This window comes from Bubalus kerabau, chromosome X, assembly GCF_029407905.1.
Source record: "Bubalus kerabau isolate K-KA32 ecotype Philippines breed swamp buffalo chromosome X, PCC_UOA_SB_1v2, whole genome shotgun sequence".
In the NCBI taxonomy this organism is placed as follows: Eukaryota; Metazoa; Chordata; class Mammalia; order Artiodactyla; family Bovidae; genus Bubalus; species Bubalus kerabau.
The window spans coordinates 43,107,577-43,124,678 of record NC_073647.1 but is presented as its reverse complement, the minus strand read 5'-3'; positions in this window follow the sequence as shown (position 1 = coordinate 43,124,678).

Below are 17,102 nucleotides of genomic sequence, written 5' to 3'. Positions count from 1 at the left end.
ATAGAAAGCCCTAAAAAGAAAAACCAAAAATCACCTATTTATGGTCAATTAATCTATGACAAAGGAGGCAAGAATACACAATTGTGAAAAGACAGTCTCTTCAGTGCTGTTGGGAAAACTGGACAGCTACCTGCAAAAGAATGAAACTAGACCACTCTCATACCATATGCAGAAATAAATTCAAAATTAATCAGACACGCATTCCACCCCAGAACTGGCACAGTGCTCAGAGCAGAGCTCAGGCTCTGTAAAAAAGTTCTGACTGGAGGGCGAAATGATGGATGGATGGACAGTGAGGTGGATGGAGGGATGGGAAAGGAAAGCAGTGGAATCCAGGGCAGCCACTGCACTGCTCAACTTTTTGACATTTTAATAACAAGGACATGCATTTTCTTTGCATCTTAGGTCGTCACAAGTAATTATTTGGGTCCTTAACCTTTACAGACACTTTGAAGCAACATGTGCCTTCAAAACTGTGGCTTTTTGTCATCACTCCCTGAATTCTTTACTTCTAGAGGGAGCACAGCAGTCAGAAGAGTTAAATTTAGCTGGTTCTGATCAGAGAAAATGGGCGGTTCAGGGTCAGTAATGATGTCTGTAACCAAAGACCAACAGAGAGGGATCACCGAGTCTGATCTGGAAAACCAGAATCTAGAGGATGTTAAGCAGGTGACTCTCGACTAGATCTCAGGTGGGGACTGAGCAGATGCCTAATGATTAATATAATTAATATATGGTATAATATATTAATTATGCTATATTCTTTATTAGCCATTAATAAAGAGATTGATTTCTTCCATTCTTTGTTTCTTGCTCTCAAAAAAATAGCAACTAGAGCTTCAAATCTGAAGCTTGACATGTAGGCCAGATAGCCACTTTCTGTGCCAGACACCACAGTAACCTAAATGACTTTAGGTATTATGAAGGGGTTGCAGCTTTGAGATTCAGAAGGAATGTCTACATAACATTAGTGAGATTTAAATGCTGCATCCCTGATTCTTAATGGATGGGTGATGTCTTACACCGAAATATTTATATCATTAATTTTGGATTTGTTAGACTATATAGAGAGGCCACTTGCAACAGACTAAGTCAAGACTAAAATTCCTATTTGAATAAACATTTATCATAAATTTGGTTTCATACTAAACTATGCCTCATTTTTTTAAAAATAAAGCCTGAAATCTGGCTGCTGCTGCTGCTGCTAAGTTGCTTCAGTCATGTCCAACTCTGTGTAACCCCATAGACAGCAGCCCACCAGGCTCCCCCGTCCCTGGGATCTCAAGGCAAGAACACTGGAGTCGGTTGCCATTTCCTGCTCCAGTGCATGAAAGGGAAAAGTGAAAGTGAAGTCGCTCAGTCGTGTCTGACTCTTAGCGACCCCATGGACTGCAGCCTACCAGGTTCCTCCGTCCATGGGATTTTTCAGGTAAGAGTAGTGGAGTGGGTTGCCATTGCCTTCTCCAAGAAAGAGCTAGAAGTACATAAATATGCAGATACTATCAACCTGGTGAAATTACTGATGTCGTTGGTGTTTAATTGCACAGATAACCTTTCTACACGATTTAACTCTCATAATGCAACTCATTTTTTTAAGACTTAAGAATCTGAATCTTTCAGTTATGATTTGTCAATCTGCTTCTGAATTAAAAGGAACAAATAAACAAGACCACAGGTATGTCAGCTGGCAAAGAATCTTTTATGGCACTTGGGGAGTTTGTTCTTGACCGAGGTCTGCTCTCTGTAAAATTCAAGAACAGGACAAAGCCCCCTCCTCCACTCCATGCCTGTTGGGTTTTTTTTGGGAAAATCCTTGGATTTGTGATGTCCTTTAAAACAGTGAACTTGAGCCTCATTATCAAGTCCATGGGGATTCGGGAAGAGGCCTGAGCCTTCTCCAGGGATTACTTGCTGCCCTGAATCAAAGCTGGATTTGAAAAGCAATTTTCCCAGGCACCCGAGGGTTGATCAATCTGCCATTTCTCCACCGAGGTAAATGAGAGAAGAAGCAATGCCAGCAAACACTGTCCTTTCAAAGATCTTCAAACACCAAGCTCTCTTGAACACAAATGGCAAGATTTATGAGTCGCAGGAAGTGTGTCAGGGACTTCAAAATAAAATAAATTCTCCTGGTGATTTTGGCCATGTATTTCTATTCTTTTCAGACTCCAGCCAGATGGTTCCCCAGTAAGAAAAATTTCCTCCTGGATTCATCTCTGGACAGTCACTCTAGCCTGCTCCCCTGGGCCACCTGGGGCTGGAATGTACCGAGACTATGGAAATTAGTATCTAAATTAGGCCCAAACAGTAACCTAGAGGGAACTCAACCTTATAGTAATGATATTTAGTATTTTTAATATTAAGGGCTTTTCTGGTGGGTCAGATGGTGAAGAATCTACCTGCAATGCAAGAGACCCAGGTTCAATATCTGGGTTGGGAAGATCCCCTGGAGGAAGGCATGGCAACCCACTCTAGTATTCCTGCCTGGAGAATTCCATGGACAGAGGAGCCTGGAGGGCTACAGTACATGGAGTTGCAAAGAGCCAGACATGACTGAGTGACTAACACTTTAATATTTTCATTTTCAAAGCTCCCCAAAAATAATGTTTAGAGAATCTATCCCTTTTTATCATTAAATAATGTAGTCAATAATATATAGGGTGCAGATATTTAAACAAATTTCAAATGAGAGAGAGGTATCATGATCCCATCTTGGAAAACCGAGGGGAATCAGGAAGGAAACATGATTTTAGTATCAGTCAGTGACATCGTGTCTCTTCCTCACCAGATGGGTGACCCTGACCTAACATTCCTTATCTGCCATAGTCAGTGCAGGTTTTCCTAGTTTTATGGCAAAACAGTGTTTGAACTGGAGACAGAAGTTCTTTCTGTAGGAAGCTTTGTAATGCAGTCATGGTTGTCCATTACCGATGGCAAGGAAGGAAGTCATTTACTGAGTGAGTTGGCCTCAAACACACCCTCCAAATTATCTTTCTCTCATTCTGAGACTCTGAATTTGACATTTTTGCGAGTGTTCTACTTCCTTTCAAACTGGAGAAGAGCAGAGGGAGGCAAGCGTGTGGCCCTTTATTAAGTCCTCAGGACAATCTCCACTTTGCAGAAAAAGAAAAAGGATAAACTATTTTCCCAACATCACACAGCTTCCAAGTCTGACTTCAGAGTCCACTCAGTTCCCAGTAATTATCCCTTACCCTCCATCTACAATATTAGGAGAACTGAAAACAAGCCTTGCCTTATAAATAATAATAATGAAAAGCCCTAAGTCCAGAGAGCTTGAGTTAATGGGTTTATTTTAACTGAATCTGGAATAAACAGGGTGATTGTTTCAGCCAGATGATTTTTCAAAACTGTAAATACTATAAAATAAATTTCAAATGTAAAAGCAGAGGTTAAAATTTTAAATTCTGCCTTAACCAGAAGAAGAAGCATCTTCATACAAGTGTTGTATAGTTTGTGAACTTGAATGCAAGAGATGGGTAGTTATGACCTTGCTGTAATGATTTTTTACACCATGTACCCTTTTTAACATTTACCTTAAAAACAGCAGAATATGCATATGCCACAGTAATGTATATTTTTTACTCACAAGGATTTTATGCGTAAACATCGTCTCTAGTATGCAGAGGTTTATGGAATCATATTCACTTTTTCTTCATCGTTATATTCCAATAAATATCAAAGGAAAATGCTGTTCATTTGTGAAGCACACACGTTATTTGCCATAACTGAGAACTTTCTTTCTTTGATGCCATCATGGTTACCATTCTAGTTGAAATAAGTAATTTCAACTAACTTCAGTTTTATAGGTTTAATTTCTTGCCAAAGCTTATAAATGAAAACTTCAGTCTTATGTCAAATGTCCAAATACAGTCTTTTAAGGATTTTTTCCCTGTAAATTTTATCTTTCAATTACTAGATCAATTACTTTTTAAATCACTGTCACCTAGACTCATAGGACAAAATATAATTATTAGAACAAACAGGTCAGGGACAGAGCGACAGCTGTCTCCCGTGCTTCCATTCACCATGGAGTGAAATCTGACGTGTCCCCTGATCCAGCTAAAAATTCACAAACATTTTACTCATTCTTACACTTTTCCAAATGCATGTATTTTTTCTCCGGAGTGCTTTAAAAACTACCTCGATGGAAGCATGCAGATTTAACCATTGACTCAGGATGGCACATGGCACCCCACTCCAGTACTCTTGCCTGGAAAATCCCATGGATGGAGGAGCCTGGTAGGCTGCAGTCCATGGGGTCGCAAAGAGTCGGACATGACTCAGAGACTTCACTTTCACGCATTGGAGAAGGAAATGGCAACCCACTCCAGTGTTCTTGCCTGGAGAATCCCAGGGACGGGGGAGCCTGGTGGGCTGCCGTCTATGGGGTCGCCCAGAGTCGGACACGACTGAAACAACTTAGCAGCAGCGGCAGGATGGCAAGGTGCACAGACTGGAAACTTCCTTCAAGGTAGAATTCTTTTTTTTTTCTCTGACAACTGCTGGGTGTTACTTCTCTAAGAATATTGCAGTAACTAATTATCTAGAGCATGGACCATGACACGAACTTGAAAGGCTTCCAGTGTGAATTAAGGGTGGATGGTAATGAAGAGACACCAGGTCAAGCCCAGGCCCTTAGGGTTAATGCCTCTCACAGGGTAGCCCTCGTGTCTCCGGACTTGTTTCCCCGTAGCCACATGTGGGTGAGAATGCACATGTGTGAGGACCCACGAGGTGTGCAAAGTAACCACACAAAATAAGAGAACATGAAGCTCTGTGCACACCCTGTTTACTGTCACAACGTACAAGGCCCCAGAAATCAAAGCAGGAAGATGCCCAGAGTCAGACTTACCGACTCATCGTTCTCAAACTCTGGGTTACACTGCGGCCTCTTCAGCCACTGGCTTCTGAACAATGTTCCTACGGACCAGTCACATGGTCAGGCTGACGATGAACATGTCCACGTCAGGCACAAACACTTGGATCCCACTGCCAGCACTGGCTCCCTTTAACCTATGGAGGGAAAAAAAGGGAGGAGGAAATTCAGTTGTTTTGATGTTGCTATGGTTAAACTGCCATTGAGTATGTTTGAATCTTCTTAGGACTTCAAGAATGCTCAGTTTCTGCCTGGAAGTTATCAGAAAGCTTTTCTCTGACTCCAGTATTACATAATTTACTAAGATTCAGGAAGCTTTCAGGGAGTTTCAGAAATAGCATGCAGAACCCGAAACCAACTCTTAAACCAACTCTTAAAATGTGCTGATGAACTAAACTGTTATTAAATAAGCCACGTGTCCAGGACAGAGGCAGGTGTTTGCAATCCAGTGGGAGCAGTTAAAGACTGGATGTACACAAGCAGTCCTGGAAGTAAATCCAAGTTTAGAGGGAAAACAGAGAAGACATTCAAGCCGTCCTTGAACAGGAGCCCTTCATTACTTTGAATGCTGAATCGATTTTGTTTTCCATCCTGTTCCAAGAAAAGGCAGGTCATTAACAGAGAGATTTGGTCCTGGTGTCAGCAGGACCTGGTGGCTGTGTTTCACTGGGACCTTCCCCTCATCCTGTGCTCCCCCGTGCCCCCAAGAGATAATGCTGTTCATCTTCTTTATTGCACGGGACTTAAATGAAAGTGACCCAATGTGTATCAGAGCTAAAACTTGTTTAGGGAAAAGCAGCAGAAAATAGGAAGCTATGTCATGCGAAGGTATGTATTTTTCAAATACACTTCATGTGATGAAATACATGCTGTCATCATTTACATCGGATATATGATGTATTTGGGTAAAAGCATAATAAACGGCAAGACCCCTATCACCTAGAAATAACCATGTTGATATTTTAGTGAATTAAAACAATCATGTGATATTGCTTCTATGTGGAATTAAAAAAATGATACGAACTATTTACAAAACAGAAATAGACTCATAGACAAAGAAAACAAACTTCTGGTTACCAAAGGGGAAAGGTGAGGGGAGAGGTATAAATTTGGAATTTGGGATGAACATAAACACAGCACTGTATATAAAATAGATAAACAACAAGACCTACTGTATAGCACAGGGAATTCTACTCAATAGTTTGGAAACTATAAGAAACTATATACTACACATGCAAACTTCAAATTAACAAAACTAGGCTCACCCTTTTTGTTTTTGAAAATAATTTGTTCATTTAATACATCACTCACATCTTGACAACTCACTGAAGATTTTTAAACCTTTTTTATGTAAATTTATTTTAATTGGAGGCTAATTACTTTACGATATTGTATTGGTTTTGCCATACATTGACATGAATCCGCCATGGGTGTACATGTGTTCCCCATCCTGAACCCCCCTCCCACCTCTCTCCTCCCCATCCCATCCCTCTGGGTCATCCCAGTGCACCAGCCCCAAGCACCCTGTATCATGCATTGAACCTGGACTGGCAATTCATTTCACATACGATAATATACATAAACCTTTACCACATAAACCTTTTACACACCAGATAGTAGTTACTTAACTAGTCCACTACTGTTGCACCTTTAGAATATTGCCATTTATTTGTTACCATAATATGAATGTAAGTCAAGTCTTCATTAAGTAAAGAATCTCCTAATCCAGGATCTTCTAGCAAAAATTCCCCAGACCAGTCCGACTGGCTTTTTGTAAAAACAGTCTGGACAAGGATCTGTCCATTAGAAGCCTGGGTTTTATACACAACTCTAAGCTTCTCTGAACAGAGAAACATGGAAGTGATGAGACATCCCTTTACCTCCATAAATAAAACACACATGATCATGCGAGAGGTTTTAAAAAATGGCAAATTCCTTGCATTTGGGTTAAGAGTAAGAGAAAACAAATAGGAAACCTTCATCGAAACATATAATACTGTGAAAACTTCATCCAGACTTTACAATTACTTATAAAATTCATAATCCAAATCCATAATAAGGAAATTTGATGACTGATTTCATCATAGGAAAACTGTAGAAGTTTTGCCTACTTGGCAAGTACAACTAATGTGATCAGACAGAGCAAATGAGGATTCACATCATCAGAATGAGAATTTGGAGATCAAGAAGACAGGCCAGGAGATGAAGGCCAGGCTGGGCAGGGAGGTGTTTCCTGGGTGGGGCTGAGGTCAGAAGAGCAGGCAGGCCCTCCTGAGTGGATATGGGGACAAATTATTGCAGCTCTTTTGCAGAAAACAAATTGACCATGGCATTTTGTGAGAAGCACAAACCAAGCCAACCGGAGGGAAAAAGTTCTCTGAGGCATGTACCCAGAGTCCCACCCGGCACAGTGGACCCAGGAGCCAGCTGTGCCTGCCCCCAACCCCAACCTGCACTCTGTACATGGCTCTCAATTTGCAAACAGTGGCTTCGAGCCAACAGCCTCAGCTTTGTGCTCCTAGGTCCCCAAGGAGACACTCAATCACCCACATACATGAAGAGAGTAAATGAAACCCAACTGCAAAGCAATTACTCCCCAGTCATAACAGAACGTGGCTCCCAGAACCAGGACTGGGCTGCAGGCCAGCTCAGAGTGGAATCCGTCAGCCACAGAGGTGCCAACCTGTTACCTGCTGCTCTCACCCGAGCTCACAAAGCAGCACATTCAGAGCACTGCCAGCCCATGGGCTCCATGGGCCTCCAGAAGATGACGGTGTGGGCCGTGGACAAGGACCAGGTCAGAATCCATATGATACATCCTATGGGGATCATATTATCACTACAGTCTCCATCTTCGCTGTCTAGACCAGAGTCTACTGAAGTACATTCATCAGAGTGCTGCTCCTGCTGCTGCTAAGTCGCTTCAGTCATGCCCGACTCTGTGACTCCATAGACAGCAGCCCGCTAGGCTCTTCTGTCCATGGGATTCTCCAGGAAAGAATACTGGAGTGGGTTGCCATTTCCTTCTCCAATGCATGCAGGCATGCTAAGTCGCTTCAGTCATGTCCGACTCTGTGTGACCCTATGGACAGAAGCCCACCAGACCCCTCTGCCCACGGGATTCTCTAGGCAAGAATACTGGAGTGGGTTTCCATTTCCTTCTCCACATAAGAGTGCTGGTCCTCAGAAATATTGCAAATTAAAACAAGACCAAAACAAACAAACAAACAAAAAAACTGCCTCTGGTCAAATAAGTGTTAGAAAAATCACAATGGTTATTATTACAGTAAAGAACTTGAGAAGTTCTGTAGAAAAACAATAAATTGGAGTTTATGTAAACCTCTGGACTTCCCAGGTGGCTCAGTAGCTAAAGAAGCTACTCACGACATTTCTCCCCGGTTATTTCCCTGTGCTGTTTCCCCCCACCTTCACCAGTCCCCCTAAGCCCCCCAAAACACACTCCCAGCAGTTCTGATTGGCCCGCACTTCTTTATGGCTCAGCTTCTCCTTTCTACAGAGACATGGAGCCAAGTAAGCAAGCAGAGGGTGAGCTGCTTAATTGTATTTACATGTGATGTACTTATTGTCCTCCATGTCCTATAGGGCTTTTAATAACACTTTATGCTAGTTTTAAATGAATCATTGAGAATGTGATGCTAGGTTCTGTAATCACAGTTTTTCTAGCTCAACTTTTGTCCAAGACCTATCGAGAAAAGGGATTATTGGAACTAGAACCACTTGATTAGAATATAAGCAATGATTTTAAAGCATTATTAATGTGTGATAACTGATATACATTCAAAACACTGAAACCTTGATTTTTGTAACCCCTTTGTATTCTGGAATGATGTTGGGATCAGAAGAGTGATACCTAAAATGATAATGTGCAGTGATATTTAGCCTTGTGCGTGATTTTGTGTTTTCAATGTACTGTGTACTTACAGAATTGTTAAAGTTGTTATTTCTGATATTTATACTAGAAAAATTGTATAGACACTTTATGATTTTAACCAGCATTTTTAATAACATTTGCACTTACTGTATTGTAATAAACTTCACTTTTAATACAAAAGTTAAAAAAAAAAAAAAAGAAAAACAATAAATTGGAGTTTATGTAAACCTCTGGACTTCCCAGGTGGCTCAGTAGCTAAAGAAGCTACTCACAATGCAGGAGACGCAGGAATCATGGGTTCGATCCCGGGGTCAGGGAGATCTCCTGGAGAAGGGTACAGCAACCCACTCGAGTATTCTTGCCTGGAGAATCCCATGGACAGAGGAGCCTGATGGGCTGCTGTCCATAGGGCTGCACAGAGTCGGACATGACTGAAGCGACTTAGCATGCATGCATGCATTGGAGAAGGAAATGGCAACCCACTCCAGTCACAGAAGAGTCGGACACACAAAAAAGAGTAGGGTCACAAAAGAGTCGGACACAACTGAAGCAATGGAGCTCACATGCAAATCTCTGCTTCCCAAATTTATCTGAGCACAAACCACTTCTTAAAGTTTTATCTAAAATCTATTACATTCTGCCGAGCTACTGTTCATGGCACAGGTTTTAGAAAATGCTGTTCGAGTCTCCTCATTGATCTAAATTTTTTATCACAATGAATGGATACTTTGGAAACTGTACTTAGATGTAGTTAATCCTCATATATTTGGTTTTGAATAAGCCCCTAATAACTACAGTGCCACCAACACCTTATTTCTTTCCCTCATTCCCTCTCCCAGCTGTCCACCCCATCTCCCAAGTGTCCACCCCATCTCCCAAGTGTCCACCTGCTCCTGGGACACACTGGAAGAGACTAGAAAATGCATGACAACTCACAAAGGTGCTCGTCCAGTCCCAGCACGTCCCCAAGACCATTCGCAGACACCCATCTTCCTACGAGATGTCTCCACCCAGTGCCTGACCATATCTCCACATGTCTCCCTTCACCACCTCCTCTTCTGAATGACTGTCACTTTGCCTCAGGGCGTCCCTCTGCCAACCAGGCCAAGCTGAGCTTTTAGAAGCACAGTTTGGACTTGCTCACCGCACCGCCGATGAGAAAGGTCCATATTCCCAAGCTCACCTACGAGGCCTCTGTATTGCAGACGCATGTGCCTTGACTCTTGCTATGACTTTCTCGGACCTCAGATTTCAGCCATTCTGGCTGCACATCCAAGCACAGGCAAGTGTTTGTCCCTCTGAGTCATGGCACAGTCTTCTCCCTTGGACCACAAAGCCCTCCTCACACACACTTACACGTCATCCTCATCAGTCAAGACTCACCTCCTTCATCTGCACCGCAAAGCCCACCCACCATCTGTTTCCTTTAGACCCCAACACTTTATATTGCTCGCTTATTTGTGAATCTCAGCATCCAAGAGGACTATATACACAGGTATATATTTGTATGTGTATATGTGTGTGTGTGTGTATGTGTGCGTGTACATGTGATATAGTGTGTGCTCTGAATACAGGCTGGCAGAATTAATGCCATCTCCAAATATTTACTCTTTCTTTCCTATGACAATAGTTTGTGCAAAGTTCTGCTGAAGAATTAGATCAGGTGTTTGCCATAAGATCAGATCAGATCAGATCAGTCACTCAGTCGTGTCCGACTCTTTGTGACCCCATGAATCGCAGCACGCCAGGCCTCCCTGTCCATCACCAACTCCCGGAGTTCACTGAGACTCACGTCCATCGAGTCAGTGATGCCATCCAGCCATCTCATCCTCTGTCGTCCCCTTCTCCTCCTGCCCCCAATCCCTCCCAGCATCAGAGTCTTTTCCAATGAGTCAACTCTTCACATGAGGTGGCCAAAGTACTGGTGTTTCAATTCAGTTCAGGGAAGAAGAAGTACAAAGGACAGGATAGTCACTAGTGTCTGCAGAGAGCCTGAGGATCGGAGGTTGATGAGTAACATCTTAGTTCTTTGGATGTGAGTTAATGGTCACAATTGGAAACTATAAACCATTAAAAATATATATGCATTTTTTGTATACACCAGAGAAAACATTTCAAGAACAAGAACTACTAATCATATCCAATGAACGTGAAATGGCTTGATTTGGTCAGATTTTTTATTTATTCCAAAAATAGTTATTATGCCTCTGTTGAGTGTCAGGCTCTCTCCCTTGGGCACTGAATGCTGGTTATAAAAGTGTGTCTTAAACACAGAGATAAAACAGGAAGAGGTGTTGAGGCCAGGTCCTCCTTGCTGGAATCAGACTCTGGCAAAGCATCTGCACAACCAGAAGGGCTGAAGGCTTTGGAGCAAAGAACTCCCCACCATCACCACAGAACCGAGACCACGGAGGAAGTCATGATCTTGTGGCAGGAAGTGGGGCTGGGAGGTAGCCTTTCCGTGGTGAGAGTGAGGTGTGGTACAGATATGACAGGTCACCCTGGAAGGCATGTGGGGTTTGTGCCTGAGAGAGGTCTTGACTGGAGGGGAAGAGCGAGAAATTTCTTCTCATGTATGTTGGCCAAAGTCCATGGAGTAAGTCAGATGTTTCAGGGAATGCACCGAGTATAAATATTTATGGGAGGCTCCATAAATGAATGGTCACTGTTCATTTCAGAGCATTTAATAACAAATTAAAATGTTTTAATAGCATAATTAATTAATTTATTTTAGGTGGCACTGAGTCTTTGTTGCTGCATGGGTTTTCTCTAGTTGCAGAGATCGGGGGCTAGTCTCCAGTTGCGGCAGTGCCCAGGCTTCTTATTGCCGTGGCTTCTCTTGTTGCAGAGCACAGCCTCTAGGGTGAATGGGCTTCAGAAGTTTTGGCTCCCGGGTTCAGTAGTTGTGGTGCACAGGCTTAGTTGCTTTGCAGCATGTGGGATCTTCCCAGATCAGGGATTGAAACCATGTGTTCATTGGCAGAATTGGCAGGCGGATTCTTATCCACTGAACCACCGGGGAAGCTCAACAAATTAAATTTTATTTCCAGTAAATTCTGCGTTTGAAATCAGGCTGACCAGGTTATGTGTAGAAGCCCTGTTCTAATAATTAAGGAAATCGATGTATGCATTTCCCCATAAAACGTTATCCTAGATCGCATGACTTTCTGGGCTCAGCTCAATTACATTTTCTGTATAGAAAAGCACAAGCTAAACAACTTACAACCTCATGTTCTTGTCAACAGTCAGACACTTCCTCTCCAATCCAGTTATAGTCACATGATTCTATTTGTGCAGGGTGATTATTCCTCTTGAAAGGGAGTCTAGGAAGCTGAAAACTAGGGAAAACCCTACTTATTCATCAAGAGGAGAGAGAACGTAGCCATAAAACACTGTGAATCAGTAAGTTAGTGCAAATGTATGAGCGACCTGGATCTATACCAATAAACATGGATGGATCTCACAAACAATATTGAGAGAAAAAAAAAGAAGTAGCAAGCATACAGAATATCGATTGCTTACGGACTCACCTGTAAAGAACTCCATGAAAGTGACAAACATGTTTCTGGACAGAGAGAGGGACACATCACTGGTGTTGCAGCACCTAGGTTCTTATCTTTGAAAGCTGGTTTGCATGCACAAAAGTGTATTTTTAATATTTCATATTGTTTTTTAAAATCAGAAGTGTCATACTTCTCAGAATTCCTCGTGTAGAACATATCATGAAAACACAGTCGATTACCTGCCTGGGAAAGAAAATGACCAACTGCTGCAGTCTCAGCCATGGTTATATTTGGTCAAACTCAATTACCATCCTCCCATCCAAGTCCAGGGAAGGAGTGAGGCTGGGGTGGATGTTCACAGGCTAACCACTTTGCTTTTGCAAGTCTCAGTTTCTCACTAACAAAATGACTTCTCAGGGTCTTCCCAACTGTGAGGTTTCATTTTGACTCAGAAAATTCAAAATAAAGACGCAGGGAAATTGATAAGGGGCTAGGAAAGAGGAAGAGTGTTGGAATTCCAGGTATGGCCAAAAGAAGAGCGCTGGAATTTCAGGTAGGGCTGAAAAGCAGACTTAGGGACAAACACAAATGCTGTTAACCTTCAGAAGCTGGAAAAGAACAACCCCATTCATGCCACTCCTTTGGGAGCCAGCCCTTTGGTTCAGAGTTGGTAGGAAGGTTAACTTCAATTGAATTCCAGTAAAACAATTAAAATGCAAACGAGCATTATTTAGATGAATATGAACTACTGAGATGGTTGTAACTGGTCTTCTGGTGGCCTCTGGAGCCCAGGGACTGATGCTTGGTCACCATCCCACAGGAGGGGAGCTGCACTGGGACAGAGCTGACCCAGGGACCCTCCCTGAGTCCCATCAGGACTCCACTTCAGCACCAGTGCAGACTGGTTCACCTCCTCTTTCCTCTGGGACCCCTCACTTCCCCGGCAGTGCCCATGATTGTCTTCAGTCTAGCTCCTGAAATACATCCTTTGTCTCACACTCACTCCCTCCACCAGCCCACCCCATGGGGATCCTCTAATTGGCTTGTATGGCCCTGTGAACAATCGCAACACAGGAGGTGAGTAGAATCTAGTCTAATCTCTCTGGAGCTGGGTGATTCACTCCAGATGACCGGAGGACACAGTCTCTGGGTTTCCTCTGCTTGACCTGAACTGCAAAGATTCTGAGTTGAACCTGCACGTGTGTTTCTGCAGTAAAGCAGGGATCATGTGTCACTGTGACAGCCCACAAATGCCATGACACATAAATGTCTGTCATCCCTGTGGGCCCGGGCACAGCGAGGCAGGCATGGACCTCCAGTCTCCCTCCTGGCTGAGCATCACCCATAGCTCATGGCTCTCTCAGCTGCAGCCACGACTAACCAGTTTGGAATCAAACAAAAGTAGTGGCACCAGCCAGCATTTTCTTTTTCATGAACACAGCAGAGGAAAAGAGGAGTACACTGCATGAAGAGGAGCTGTTGCTTTGGAAACTGGATGCATTTGCATTGTATTGGGTCATTGCATAAAGTATACAGGTGTAGTCACAGTGAAAAAAAAAGCTTCCGATTCACTCTCTAGCACAGCTCAGTTCTATCAAACAGCTAGGGGGCAGTTGTGCCAAAGACAGATGGCATAAAAACAGATCCCTCCTCAAATCTCTTGGAGCTGAGCGTATTGCAAAGTTCATACTTTTCCAGATGTTAGGAAGGTGCCTCACCAGATGATGTAACCGTGGCAGCAGGTTCGTGGGCAGTGTCCCCTCCCCCAGCACACACATCTCGTTCCTTCACACTCAATGCAATGCTCTCCCCTCAGATCCCAGGTCAGTTCAGGTCAGGTTTTTGCCACTGAGAAATTAGGCTAAAATACCGAGTGTTCAGAGCATACTGGAGTTTGAGATTGCAGGTGAAGGTTGAATATCCTTACTCAAGCACATCATAACAAACTAGAAACACTAAGCTCTGAAACAAATCAAAATTGCTCACCAATAAAATGTTAATCGTTTGCATATATAGATATATATATATATAGATATATATATATGGAATTTAGAAAGATGGCAACGATAACCCTATAAGCGAGACAGCAAAAGAGACACAGATGTATAGAACAGTCTTTTGGACTCTGTGGGCGGGGGGGGGGGATGATTTGGGAGAATGGCACTGAAACATGTATAATATCATATAAGAAATGAATCGCCAGTCCAGGTTCGATGCAGGATACAGGAAGCTTGGGGCTGGTGCACTGGGATGACCCAGAGGGATGGTATGGGGAGGGAGGTGGGAGGGGGGTTCAGGATTGGGAACGCGTGTACACCCGTGGCGGATTCATCTTGATGTATGGCAAAACCAATACAATATTGTAAAGTAATTAGCCTCTAATTAAAATACATAAATTTAAATTAAAAAAATAAAATGTTAATTGGATAAATTTTAAAAACTCTGAATTTTTAACTGTCCAAAGATATACCCTATGCTCAGTAAATCTAAGCAATGAAAAAAAAAAATTGTGAAGCACAACTTATAGTGTCTTGGTCCAAACTATGAATAGAATCGCCAAAGCATCTTTCTACACACACTTCTCCATGCAGCTAAAATGTGATTCAGTTTTCAAGGTTTGTTCAGAAAGCATTTCAAGTAATTTAGGGTCCACTAACTAAAAACAGGCTGAAGGCAGAGGACATAATCAAGGGACATATCACATACATTTGTCCACACAAAGATCTGTAGGCAAAGGTTTAGAGCAGCTTCATTCATAATCACCAACAGGTAGAAGTGAAAGTGAAGTCACTCAGTTGTGTCTGACTCTGCGACTCCATGGACTGTAGCCTACCAGGCTCCTCCATCCATCCATGGGATTTTCCAGGCAAGAGTACTGGAGTGGGTTGCCATTTCTTTCTCCAGGGGGATCTTCTGACCCAGGTTAACTCAGCCTAACCCGGGTTTCCTGCATTGTAGGCAGACACTTCTACCATCTAAGAAACCAGGGAATTCCTGGTTTTAGATAAGGTAGAGGAACCAGAGATCAAATTGCCAACATCTGCTGGATCATGGAAAAAGCCAGAGAATTCCAGAAAATCATCTATTTCTGCTTTAGTGACTATGCCAAAGCCTTTGATTGTGTGGATCACAATAAACTGTGGAAAATTCTGAAAGAGATGGGAATACCAGACCACCTGACCTGCCTCTTGAGAAATCTGTATGCAGGTCAGGAAGCAACAGTTAGAACTGGACATGGAACAACAGACTGGTTCCAAATAGGAAAAGGAGGACGTCAAGGCTGTATATTGTCACCCTGCTTATTTAACTTATATGCAGAGTACACCATGAGAAATGCTGGGCTGGATGAAGCACAAGCTGGAATCAAGATTGCCAGGAGAAATATCAATAACCTCAGATATGCAGATGACACCACCCTTGTGGAAGAAAGTGAAGAAGAGCTAAAGAGCCTCTTGATACAAGTGAAAGAGGAGAGTGAAAAAGTTGGCTTAAAGCTCAACATTCAGAAAACTAAGATCATGGCATCTGGTCCCATCACTTCATGGCAAATAGATGGGGAAACAGTAGAAACAGTGGCTGACTTTATTTTTCTGGGCTCCAAAATCAATGCAGATGGTGACTGCAGCCATGAAATTAAAAAACTCTTACTCCTTGGAAGGAAGGTCATGACCAACCTAGACAGCATATTGAAAAGCAGAGACATTACTTTGCCAACAAAGGGCCATCTAGTCAAGGCTATGGTTTTTCCAGTGGTCATGTATGGATGTGAGAGTCGGACTGTGAAGAAAGCTGATAGCCGAAGAATTGATGCTTTTGAACTGTGGTGTTGGAGAAGACTCTCGAGAGTCCCTTGGACAGCAAGGAGATCCAACCAGTCCATTTAAAGGAGATCAGTTCTGGGTGTTCATTGGAGGGACTGATGTTGAAGCTGAAACTCCAATACTTTGCCCACCTGATGTGAAGAGCTGACTCATTGGAAAAGACCCTGATGCTGGGAAAGATTGAGGGCAGGAGGACAAGGGGACGACAGAGGTTGAGATAGTTGGATGGCATCACCGACTCAATGGACATGGGTTTGGGTGGACTCTGAGAGTTGGTGATGGATGGGGAGGCCTGGCGTGCTGCGGTTCATGGGGTCGCAAAGAGTCAGACACGACTGAGCGACTGAACTGACTGACAGAAAAATGTCCTGTATAAACCAGCTGTATCTGTAAGTATGTAAACTGTTGAAAATGTACTGAATAGCAGAGAGAGTCCCAGGACATCTCAACATCCAGGAAGGAAGGTGGTCCACAAGGTCCCTGAATGTCTCTCGGTATTTACATGGAGCTGCTCCTTGGCCAGTTCTCCCAGGGGATTTCCCCACACAAATAATTTATAGCAGGGATAAAATTAACAATGTAGGTGCGGAGAAGATGGTTTCTTCTGAAAATCCCTGTGCTTGAAATTCTGGGAAATTATGTTTTAACAGTTCAAGACCTATTACAATATCGCTGATTTATGAGATTGGAGCTAGGTTATTAGGAGACTTTCTTCTAAACACAGATTAGTTATTTTTATAAATAATCAAATAAAATAAACACTCCTAGAGTGAGCCATGGCCACTGAGGTTTGCATGCCTGCAAATCTGAGCAGTGTATGTTTCTGTCCTATTCTCGGGAGGTGGGAGAGAGTAACAGCCCCGAGGATGCTCAGGAAGTTCCTGCTCACGGTCCTCGTGTCCCGTCTCAGGACCCTCCCCGTGCAAACACTGACCCCAGGATCCACCGCCCACACTGGGTCCCTATGCTCTGGTCCCCTGATACTGATG